Here is a 12,746-nt window from a genome sequence, read left to right as displayed (position 1 = left end):
GCTAGAGGCTTTTCTTCACTCAGACAGCTGCTGGCTGCTGAGGCTGAGAAGCCCCAAGATTGACAAGTAAAAAGGCACAGTCCAATGTTATCAAACCACATGGCAGGCCATTAACTTAAGTCCATTGTAAGTCCCCAGGGGGGCAGAGCATGGCAGGCTGTTAAACAACGACATGGCTACATGCAGAGTCTAAGCATACCATAAGCTAGAGACCATTCCCAAGGCTTCTCCTTATATACGAGAAGCAGACCACATACCCAAAGGCAGCTACTCAGCTGCTCACAGTAGATTCCACTGTGGAGTTGATTACCAGTCTCATCATGGGGAATACTACATTCAGCTGCCCAGCCACACAACTAGGCCTACCCAAGTTGACACAAAAACATAACCACCACAGTCCTTCTAGACCTAAAATTCAACAACTTTGAATTTCTAAATTTTTACATAGTTCGTGCTTAACACTTGGCTGCTTTGCCTCAATTTCCTACAGTCATTGATATTATTAAGAGAGACGGCATATGGGGCCAGGAGAGCACGTAATTAGATGGAACAGTGAAAATACTCCAGGGCAGTGGGTAGTGTCAGCTTAATGAGCATGAGCTATAATCCATGCTGAATAACTATTAATTTCTTGAATTTGAGTAAACTACCCAACTTCCATTCATTTATTCATTAAATAAATATGTATTGAGCAGCTACTATGAGCCAGGCATTGCCCTAGTCATTTACATCCAGATAATAAGATACAGTGTTGTGTGGGAGATGGAAATGACAGTATAGGGAAAAAGCAAGCATAGAGTGAGTTCCAAGGGCCCTTTAATACAGTCTGAGAGGAAAGGAAAAGTAGGGGGAAAGGTTGCCAGAGGAAGATTAAACTAGGTTGGGGGTGGGGTGGGGGTTGTCAAGGAGTAAGCCCAGGTGGTGCAATGGTTAGAGCTACTCAGCTGCTAACCAAAAGTTTGAACCCATTAGCCACTCCGTTGGGAGGAAGATATGGCAGTCTGCTTCCATAAAAATTTACCACCTTGAAAACCCTAAGGGGCAATTTGATTCTGTCCTGTAGGGCCACTACAAGTCAGAATCAACACAATGGCAATAGATTTGGTTTGGTGGGTGGGGTGGGGTAGGGGGTAAGGTACTGTGAGGGAGAGGTACTTCACACCCAACGAGCCCAAGTGAAAAGTCAGGAGGCAAGTAACCCAGCTTGGTTGTTGCCAAGGAAAAGGGAGAGAAGAGATGGGGATGGAGAGGCAAGCAAGGACTAGATAAAGAGGAACCTTCTGTAGGGTGATGGGAACTACTGAAGGGGACAGATATAATCAGGGCTACATTTTAGAAAGCTCACCGGGTCAACCTTATGAAAAATGGATCACAAGGAAATAAGGCTAGGAGAGTACTGGGAGACTGAGGCAGCAATGTAGAAACAAAAGAAATCCTGAGATCCCAAACTAGAGCAGGGAGAGTGGGGATCTATCTACCTCTTGCTATTCACAGAAAGTTAATGTTGTTGTTGTTATGTGCTGTCGAGTCGGACCTGACTCATAGTGACCCCTCCTTGGGTTTCCCAGGCAGTATCACTACGGAAGTAAATTGCCCAACCTTCCTTCCAAGGAGTGCCTGGCGGGTTTGAAACTCCAGCCTTCTGTTAGCAGTCAAGTGCCTTAGGCACTACGCCACCAGAACTCCTTTTATAGAAGACTAAACAATGCCCATCTGTTTAACTCAGGGATATCAAAGATGTGGCAGGTTCTGCATCCATGGCAAACATGGCAAATCTGCCTCCTTACTCTTTCCAGCAATACCTAGATGTAGCCCCAGAACATTTGCCAACAAAGCACCCCAGGCAGCTACTACCAATCAATAGGGCTTGGCATGCAAGATGAAACAGTTTTCTGTGCTTCCTGTAACCTTGGGTTACCACATAAAGCAAAGACTTACATGTTTAAAAATAAACAAGCAAAAAAAGAAATGTATTATATAAGAGCAGAGTCTTTAGAATTCAGGATTACAAAGTCCTTTCAAAGATTAGACAGTCCAGTGATTTCCACCCTTTGTACAGGCTGGAATACCCAGAAATTATCCAGAAAGAAGGAAAATTTCTCTACTTTGAAGATTTGTAGAGGCAGAAAAATCCCTAAGTAATTCCTGGCTTAGCCGCTTTCAGCGTTAGAAAGTTTCTTTCTCTATTCTATTCTGACATGAATTCTACAAATTTGTAAATCATTGGCACATGGATACAGGGTTAACAGAGTTCTCAGATAAAACAGATTTCTGAAATCCTCCTTAGAATATCCAAGTTAGTGGGAAAGGAACTTTCCAGTCCTCTTTGGGCCATCTCTTCAGCTTCCTCTGTATTTTAGAGATGCTGGCAGCTAGGGCGGTTGTGAGGTAACATTTTTGATCCACCCCAAAAGTACTGAAAACCACTCAGTCCTGGCTGCAGAGCAGTGTGGGTTCCAGCCCTTAGGACTCCCCTTTCAGAAGGCCTCTGGGGAAGCTGCTTTGTCCCACAGCCTCTGCAAATGACTGTCTCCTACCCATACAGCTACTGGGAGGACATTGGAAAACCAGTAAGAAGGGTCAAACAAAGCTCCCTCCCTGACCTCATGTAGACAGCCACACACATGACCCAGGAAGGTGAGAAGGGTTTGCAGGTGCCCCTTGGGGTTGTCACCAACTGAGCTATAGAGGTGCCCACCGGAGGACAATCAGAGGAGTGGAAAGAGACTTTTTCATTGGAATGAAGAAACCTCATGTGTTCTCTGGCCCTCTGTTCTCTTGTCCAGTCCTCTTGCATCAGCTTACTCTCCCCTGGTTTCTAGGTAACAGCTTGTGTCTTGTTTCTGTAATGCCTTTGGTTTGTCAGCACCTCTTCCCTGTCTTTGGTTTACTGGCCTCTCACAGTCCAAGTTGACTTGTGGGTAATTTTAAGGAGTTTTTTTAAATCAAGGGCGAAAGTGGTAAATATACTTCAAGATACAAGTGAGACCAATCAGAAGTTAATGGTGATTTATTTAAAAGAATTAAAGCCGCACTCATGGTCAATCAGTGCAACTCAGTAGTGGACCACCCTCCTCAAGAGCTTCCATCTGACCTCAAGTTTTGCCCACATTAAATCCACCAGCTGACATCCTGGCCTAATGACAGTCACCCCTTTTGGCCACCATCTAGCTGAAGGAAGTACATGAAATTTCAAATAAAAGATAATTATTAAAAAAAAAAAAAATTATGCAACCACTGCTTTCTTCTTTTATGTTCTTATTATACCATCATTGTACAAAAAAGTGAAAACTTCTTTATAACGTAAACCAAGAGGTAGAAGGACGTGTAATACAAATATATTTTCTACATGGTGTTTTTCCCCTCTCATAAAGCCAGCTTTACTCTGTATCTAAGAAAGAATTAGAATGAAACTTTTCTCCGTTCCATTGCCTTCCTCCCAGTAGTAAGGGCAGACATCATTACTCAATCATGCTGCTTTTTTCCTGTTAAGTGTGGAAGGCTCAGAAGTGTTCTCAATAGCAGGACAGATAGCCACACCCAATCAACTGGAGTTAGCCCAAAAGAGGAAGATGTTTTTCACCCTGAGTGAGAGAATTTATTATTGCATAAATAACTGAAATGTAGCAGTTTGGGGTTAAAAGCATATTAACTGGTCAAAGACTCCCTGGCAGAGAAAATTCTGGCCCTGCACGTCAGAAAGCCCCAGGCACAGTGGTATAAATGAGCTTTGTAAACTTGGTTGAGTCATCTCTCAGTTCTTCATCCCTAAAATAAAGTGAATGGAACAGAATTCCATCCCTGGGAACCCTCCAGGTCTACCACTCTATGATTCTCAGGAAATTTTTTTTTCTAATTATAAAAGTAACACGTGCTTGTTTTAGAAAATGTAGAAAACTAGGTAGTCCTACCACTCAGAGACAAGCATTTTGGCATACTTTCTCTAAACCTTTTTGCTGTAAAAATTTTTAAACCGGATTGTGACCATAGGTATGTTAATTAGGACTCCTTGGTGGTAGCTAACTGGCCCCAATTCTTGCTGACTAACCTGAATTATGTAAATTATAGAGTTATGTGGGCCAAGGCGGAAATGCAGCAGGCCCAGCAAAGTTGTGGAACCAGATGCTAGAAGGTTCCTCACCACTCTCTTTGCCTTCTCTTCTTTCTCTCTCTGGCACACAAGCCAGAATACGGTCACCCTATCTTCCACAATCACATGTTGCTGTAACAGTCAGTGAGTCCAAGTTCCAAATTGCTGAGAAAAGTTATCTGATTGGTCATACTTTGATGGCCAATGTCCATTGTAATAAGCAAAGATTTCAGAGTTCTGGTGGCTCAGTTGTTAAGCACTTGGCTGCTGAAAGGTCATTGGTTCGAACCCACCAGCCACTCTGTAGGAAACGCTATGGGGCAGTTCTGCTCTGTCCTTTAGGGTCACTATGAGTCAGTATCAACACAAAAGCAATGGGTTGTTTGTTTTTTTGTTTGTGGTTTTTTTTTTCCCCCCTTGACAGAGATATATAAAGAAAGAATTAATAGTCTTCTCTCCAACTATATACCCCTCAAATAATCAATGTTAACAACTTGTGTACCTTTCCCCTTACCCTGTTCTTTCTCCTCTTCTCCTCCTTTGTCTTCCCTTTCTGTTTTTTTCTCTCTTATCTGTTTATACACATTGACATACACACACACACACACACACACATATATATATATACAGGTTCTGATTTCATGAAAATAGGACTGTCCCATACACATTTCTCTGAACCGTCTCCAGGTCAATATGTACCATGATAATTTTTCTTTTTAATAATTATGTATTATGCCATAATGTGGATATTCTAAAGGAGCTCTCGTAGCGTAGTGCCTAAGGCACTTGACTGCTAACCAGAAGGCTGGCAGTTCAAACCCACCAGCAACTCCTCAGAAGGAAGATTGGGCAATCTTCTTCCGTAGTGCTACTGCCTCAGCAACCCAAGGAGGGTTCGCTATGAGTCAGGTCTAACTCAATGGCACCTAACAACAACAATAACAACATGGTTTATTCAACCAGGTTGTTTCTAGTTTGGTTGTTTTTCTCTACCACTAACAACTATCCATATTATGGGAGGTCTGGTAGTGTAGTGCCTAAGGCACTTGACTGCTAACCAGAAGGCTGGCAGTTCAAACCCATCAGCCACTCCTCCTCGGAAGATGGGACAATCTACTTCCATAGTGATACTGCCTCAGAAACCCAAGGAGGGGTCACTATGAGTCGGGTCTGACTTGACAGCACATAACAACAACAACAACAACTATGCAAGGTTGGATAATCTACTTCCGTAGTGATACCACCTTGGAAACCCAAGAAGGGGTTGTTATGAGTTGGATCTGACTTGATGGCAGTCTGTTTCTTGTTTGTTTGTTTGGTTTTTTTCTTTTTGGGTTTAACAACTATGCAGTAAATAAACATCCTTGACTAGGCTTTTTTTTTTTTTTTTCTCCTAGTTGAAGAAAGCTATTTTAAGTAGAGACCTTTTTCAAGCCATCTCTTCCACTTTTCTTTATCTCCATGTTACCCTAAAAAGAGTTTTTTGAGATATAAAAGAGCTTTGAGATTCCCAGTTCCTTGATGGTTGACTTCTTTTGTCAGTGCTCCACCTGTGATGAGTTTACCAGGCAATTCTGGATCTGAAGACACATGGGATGTAATCTGGGGCTGCCCCAGTTGAGTGCCACTAGCAACTGGATTTGGAGACAACTCTCCCTCCTTCCAGCCCCTAAAAGAAATGTGCAAGAAGGTTCTGTCCTCTCACTTGACCAATGAGGTATAAATCTCCCATCTGTCTCTTAGAGATTAAGAAACTCATTCTTTATGACTCTGCTCAAAATCGTCTTCCATCCATCCCCCTACCTCTGGATTCTCAGACCTTCACTAGGTTACCACAAAGACTTTTTGATTTCAGTGCACTATTGTTTGTGTTCCTATGGTTCTCTTGCAATGTGTTGTGTTTGTTGCATGTTTTTATCTTCCCAAAAGAGCAAGCAGAAAATGACTCCCAATCTTCTGTAACTTCCAGACCACTTCTGTACACATTCTTGATTTTCCTTCTCTTGGGTTGCTTTGTCACACGGTGAGTTTTGCTTTTGCCAATCTCATGGCAGACCTTTCCCAGGGATCCACTAACTCAGAACTCACCAGGAGCCACTGTTATGATTTCAGCTAGCACAGAATTGTTGCTATTTCACCTAAGTTCCGTGACATATTCAGCAGACATTTATTGATCATCTCTCATGTGTGAGGCAAGGAGCCTTGGTGATGCAACAGTTAAGCACTTGGCTGCTAACTGAAAGGTTGGAGGTTTGAACCTGTCCAAAGGCTCCACAGGAGAAAGAACTGCCAATTTACTTCCATAAAGATCACAGCCAAGAGAATGCTATGAGGCACTTCTACTCTGTCACATGGAGTCACTATCAGTTGAAAATCAACTCCATACACCTAATAACTTATGAGGCATGCTACTTTGTGCTAGGGATTCAAAGAGGGTAAAGGTGCTGCCCAGGAAGAGACATGAAACTCTGCACCCATAGCAAGGTGTAATAAGGGTAATAACAGGCCTTCTAGAATATTCCATAACTTTGGGAGCATAGAATTCAGGCCTGGGCAGGTGTGCAAAGGCTTCAGAGAGCAGAGGACGTTTGAGCTGGGTCCTGAAGGGTGAGAAGTTCATGCCAGATGGAAGAGAGGGGACAAAGACACTAACACATGAAAAAGCCAAGTAATGCTAGCACCAGAGGAAGTGCCAAAATAGATGAATTAAAATAATGGCAAATTAGGCTGAAAAGCCAGATTGAGATGAGAGACTGTAAAAAGCCTTGAATTCTTCCTTCCTTCAGCAAATTTTCTAGACCAGTGCAATAGAAATATTGTGAGTCACATTATAATTTAAAAGGTTCTGGTAGCCACATTAAAAAAGATGTTGGTTTTGCAACAGGTGAAATTAGTTTAATAATATATCCTATTATCCTATTATCATTTTAAGATGTAATCAATTTTTGAAAAATTGAGATAATTATAGATTCTTTTATTTTTTTAATCTTCAAGATCTGGTCAGCATTCTGTTCTAAGAACAGATCTCAATTCAAATGCTCACTTTCATTGGAACTACTTGGATTGTATTTAGATTTCAAAAGATCTAAAATGAAAAGGTAGATTTCACATACTCAGGATACTCCAAATAAATTTTTTAATTTTCCAATAACTGAATCAGATATCAGTTTTTACATTTACATGATTTAAATTAATTTAAATGTAAATAATATTTATAATTAAGTATTGTTAAAAATTCAGTCACATTGTGACATTTCAAAGGAGCTCTGGTGGCGTGGTGCCTAAGGCATTTGACTGCTAACCAGAAGGTTGGCAGTTCAAACCCATCAGCTGCTTTGTGGAAGGAAGACTGCACAGTCTACTTCCATAAAGATTTACCACCTCAGAAACCAAAAGGGAGTCACTATGAGTTGGAATCTACTCGTTGGAACTGAGTTTGGTTTTTGTCACATTTCAAGTATAAGGAAGCCCTTGATTACCTTATTGGATAGCGTAGCTTTAGACTATCTAGAAAGTTTGAAGGAGCTCTGGTGGTGTAGTGCCTAATGCATTTGACTGCTAACCAGAAGGCTGGTGGTTCAAACCCACCAGCCACTCCTTGGAAGGAAGATGGGGCAATCTATATCTGTAGAGATAGACCCTCAGAAACCCAAGGCGGAGTCACAGGGTTGCTATGAGTCAGGTCAACTCAAGGGCAGTGAGGAAGTTTGAACTATGCAAGCAATGGAGGAAACGTTTGAGCTACTTTAAACAGGGAAATGACTGATCAAATTTGTGTTTTAGAAAGATCACTGTTAGAAGGGATAGATTTTGCTTGTTTATGTCTGTGAAAAGATCTGGTACAAATTAAAACATGAGGCAGAATAGTGAGATGAGGAGAAACAAAGGAAACCTAGTACCATGTAACCTGTAAAGTAGACAAACTGCAGGTCCTTTGAAAAGTCCTATTTATAGAGAAGCAATTAATGTGCAGATTATAAATCATCCTCTTTTTTCTAACTCCCGTCCCTAAAGCTCTCTAAAGTAAAGGTGTATATAGTCCTCCTCTTTTCTGTGGCCTTGAGAATGAGTTGAAATATGTGGCCTGACTGGATATGTGTAATAAATGGTTCCCCAGGAGCAGCCTTCTCCATGCCCCTAACTTTTGAAAAATGTATCTAATGATTTTCTGCCGCCCGGGCACAGTTACTGCATATTAAGGTCTTTGCCTTTGCTGAGTCGCTGCTGCTGTCTGGCAGTGAGAGATCCCTGTGGTGTGAGGCTGTGTCTGTCTGGTCTAACAGAGGACAAGATTAGAGGAAAAGAAGGTGGCACACACAATAATGCTAAAGCACTCTGTGACTGCTTGGGTTTATCACAGATGCCCCATGGTGCCAATAAGTGGAAAACAAAAAAATAAAGCTCAAGCAATGTTTTGAACAGTGTGGGAAAATTCAGGGAAAAAAATGCAACTAGATCTGGGGAGTTTTTGAATCATCCAACTGTTTTATGGTTTACAAATTCATGCAACTAAAGAGAATGAGTAGACAAAATGTGCAATTCTCAAAGCAGTGTAATTGGTTTCCTAATTTAGCAGTATGTTCTGCTGACTGCTGGGCAGAAATATTATCACAAACTGCTCTACTTTTCCTTTGAGAAGTCAGAGGAAAACTCAAAAATGTAATCATATTTCCTATTCATTTGCTTTGAGCTTCTTTATAAAAGAATCTTTTTCTGTATTGACTAGGACATCATTTATGGCACAACTGCATATTAAGTCTTAGGCCAGAAAGGATAAGTTCCTAAAGTCAGAAGCAAATATATTTACCCAGTTTTCAACTGAGGGAAGACCCTCAACAAGGTGAATTGACACAGTGGCTGCAACAGTGGGTTCAAACATAGCAATGATTGTGAAGTTGACACAGGACCAGGCAGTGTTTCCTTGTATATAAGGTATGCAAGGTCACTGCCATGAATTGAATTGTGTCCCAAAAAAATATGTGCCAACTGGGCTGGGCTGTGATTCTCAGTGGCTTGGCAGTTATGTAACGTGGCAGTTATGCAATGATCCCCCATGATGTGATTTGCTGTGATGAACCAATCAATTGTAAAAGGATTAGGATGGCCACACGCCCTTAATCCCATCATGGTCCAGATCTGAAGTAAGGGGAGTTTCCCTGGGGTGTGGCTTGCAACACCTTTTATTTTACAAGATAATAAAGGCAAAGAAGCAAACCTAGAGATGGGGACCTACTACCACCAAGAAAGAAAAGGTGGGAGCAGAAGGTATTCTTTGGACCCAAGGCCAATGTGCTGGGATCCTCCTAGGACCAAGAGACAGAGAGAGAGAGCCTTCCCCTAGAGCCAGTGCTCTGAATTTGGACTTCCAGCCTCCTAAATGGGAGACAGGAAATGTCTGTTACAGCCATCCTCTTGTGGCATTTCTATTACAGCAGCGCTAAGTAACTAAGACATTTGCTATGAGTCAGAACTGACTTGGTGACACCGAACAACAGTTTCAAGTTTTCAATTAAATTAAATACATTAAAATCTATACCTTCTTGGGAAAAGGACACCATGAAGGTTACTTTTGACTATTCATGGGAAAAGAGAGTTGCTGTAAATCAATATTGTAAACCCTGATTATAGACAGAGCACTGGGACAGCATACTATTTTCAAGTTTGCACAATCGCTGAGAAGTCTCACTCACACAAAACAATCAATATGCTAACTACCCAAGATTCTTATCTGTTCTTTAGCTGGTTTAAATTTGCTACTGTTGAAACACCAAAAATGTTGTTGTTGTTGTTGTTGTTGTTGTTATGTGCCGTCGAGTTGGACCCCGACTCATAGCGACCACTCCTTGGGTTTCCGAGGCAGTATCACTACGGAAGTAGATTGCCCCATCTTCCTTCTGAGGAGTGGCTGCTGGGTTTGAACCGCCAGCCTTCTGGTTAGCAGTCAAGTGCCTTAGGCACTATGCTACCAGAACTCCTGCCTACCAAGAATAGTCCCTGTAATTTAGAAAGCACTAAGTAAGTTGGGTTTTTTCCATTCCCATTGAGTTGTCCACTTATGCATGAAATTATAAAAGCCATTTATTCTTCTCTTAAAATATTTCCTGCGTGGGAATTAGATGAGTATGGAGAATCCATTTTGAGGTTCAGGAAGAGTTGAGGTAACTGCCAAGAACCAAAAGAGGAATTTGGGGAGTAGACAGAAAGTTTTGGTCCCACCCTGTTCAGCTGGGCTCTTTGACAACTTAAAAGTCCAATTCCTGCCTTCTTTCTCTCTTTTACTCTCTTTCTCTCTCTCTTTCTCTCTCTCTCTCTCTCTCCCTCCCTCTCTCTCTCTCTCTCTCTCTCTCTCACACACACACACACACACACACACATATATATTCTATAATTAAAAAAAGAAGTTGCCTCACTGCCTCTAGAATTTTCCCTAAACATTGCTTCTTGGACCTAATGAGGATCCGGGGTGGCTTCATAGATATCCCACTCAACCAAATAAGAGGCTGTTTTTTCCATCTAGAAAGCTGATTATGTGATTTTGTAAATCTCCTCATGTCCTTTGGCTCCACGAAGGCAAACCTACAGCCTATGACTGGTTGGGTGGCAGTGAGGTTTCTTTTATTTAATTAAATAAATCCATATATTTAAGCCACAAAGCAAAATGAGAAGAGATTGTGGATGGAAGTAGAAGCAGGGAACGGTCCAGCTAAAGCTCCGGAGCCTGACTCACTCCTGCTGCCCGGCCCGCCAGCTTTCCCACCCACACCATCAGCTCTGGCCTGACTGACAAGATCCTACTGAGGAGCCTTCAGCCTCGCCCTTTAGGCACATGTACTCATTAGCCCTCTGTTCTGAAACCAAGTGGCCTGGTTTTCATAAAAGAGAATCCCTTATCATTTCTCAAAGCCCAGATTGTGAACCAGAAAGTGAGCCCCCAGGAGCGTATTTCTGGCCCATTACAGCTCATTTCTGTGAGGAAAGAAGAGAATCAGTGTGGAAATGGAGGGTACAGTCTTTCATTCAACTTTTTTTTTATTTTTCCTTTTTTCTGTTTTTTTCCTTACCTACCCGGAGCCAGGCAGCGGGGAGACAACGCTGAGTAATGATCTTGTCCTTATATAGTTTACCATCTAGATGGTCATAGAGATATTTGGGATCACCATAGTGCACAGGGTTGCTAGGAGTCAGGAATGATTCCACACAATAGCTAACAACAACATATCGGGGCAGAAGTTCCAGAGTGGTGCAAAAGGTTACGTACTCAGCCACTAACTGAAAGATTGGAGGCTGGAGGTTCAAATCCTCTCAGAAGCTCCTCAGAAGAAAAGCCTGGCAGTCTGCTTCCAAAAAACCAGTCATTGAAAACCCTGTGAAATACGATTCTACTCTGACACACATGGGGTCAACTGAGAATGGGCAACTGGTTCTATGGTTTTTTTGTTGTTGTTCCTATCCTCACTTTCCAGCAAGTTCCTCTCTTGATTAGCTTTGAAGCTACAGACCTCTGTCTAAGTCCATCCACTCTAGACCTTTTTTCTCAATGCTATGAAAGATGAAGTAATTGACAATACTATCTATTCCTACATTTCCTCCTTTCCTTCTTTCACCCTCCAACCTTGTTAGCAAACCCCTTCCTTTTATACTGTCAGGACTGATAATACTTGTATTCTCTTGTATAGCTATAATCATTCATTCATATGAAGATATTTATTGAGTGCCAGCATGCCAGGCACTGGGAGCTCAGTGCTGATAGACTGACCCTGCTGCCCTCATAGGTTTTGCAGACTGGGAGAGAGGAGAAACAGTAATCAGATAAGCAAACATTTAGATATAAACCTGCAGCTGGGGCATGTGCCAAGGAAGACTGGTACATGGTTCCATGAGATTGGCATTGACATAATCATGGGGACCAAGGACTCTATTCCCTAATATGATTACATCCACAAGAATACCAAAACCAAACCCATTGCCATCCAATTGATTCTGATTCATAGCTGCCTTATAGGACAGAGTAGAACTGCCCCTAGGGTTTCCAAGGCTGTAATCTTTTATGGAAACAGACTGCCACATCTTTCTCCCGTAGAGCAGCTGATGGATTTGAACCACTGACCTTGAGGTTAAGGAGCTCTGGTGGTGTAGTGGGTAAGCCATTTGGCTGCTAACCAGATAGCTGGTGGTTAATACCCACCAGCTGCTCCATGGGAGGAAGATGAGGCAATCTACTTCTATAAAGATTTATAGACCCCCAGTGGGGGGTCACTATGAGTCAGAATCAACTAGATGACAGTGGGGACCATTAGGTTAACAGTCAAACATTTAAATACTGCATCACTGGGGCTTAAGATTTACAATGCATTTGGGAGGTACATAATTCAGTCTATAATATCAATTGACCTGATTAGCTTTGTATTTGAAAAGATCACTATAACTATAAATAAGGAGCTCTGGTGGCATAGTGCTTAAGGAATTTGACTGCTGACCAGAAAGCTTATGGTTCAAACCCACCAGCCATTCCTCGGAAGGAAGATTGGGCAATCTACTTCGGTAATGATATTGCCTCAGAAACCCAAGGAGGGGTCACTATGAGTCAGAACTGACTCCACAGCAGTGAGAATGAATGAGGATTAAAAAAAAAAAAAAAGAAACTCACTGGAAGTCT

The 12,746-nt window shown here is 41.9% G+C and overlaps 1 protein-coding gene across 1 annotated transcript in view; it reads left to right on the top strand.

Annotated features, from left to right (window-relative positions):
* The window catches only part of AK5 (adenylate kinase 5), a 483,936-nt gene that overhangs the window by 434,811 nt on the left and 36,379 nt on the right, over positions 1-12,746 (top strand). The gene's annotated exons all lie outside the window — the stretch shown is intronic.

This window comes from Orycteropus afer, unplaced genomic scaffold (genome assembly GCF_000298275.1).
Source record: "Orycteropus afer afer isolate SDZICR_OR568_19922 unplaced genomic scaffold, OryAfe1.0 scaffold00164, whole genome shotgun sequence".
NCBI classification, from domain to species: Eukaryota; Metazoa; Chordata; class Mammalia; order Tubulidentata; family Orycteropodidae; genus Orycteropus; species Orycteropus afer.
The sequence above is the reverse complement of the archived record's forward strand: the minus strand, read 5'-3'. Positions and strand labels throughout refer to the sequence as shown.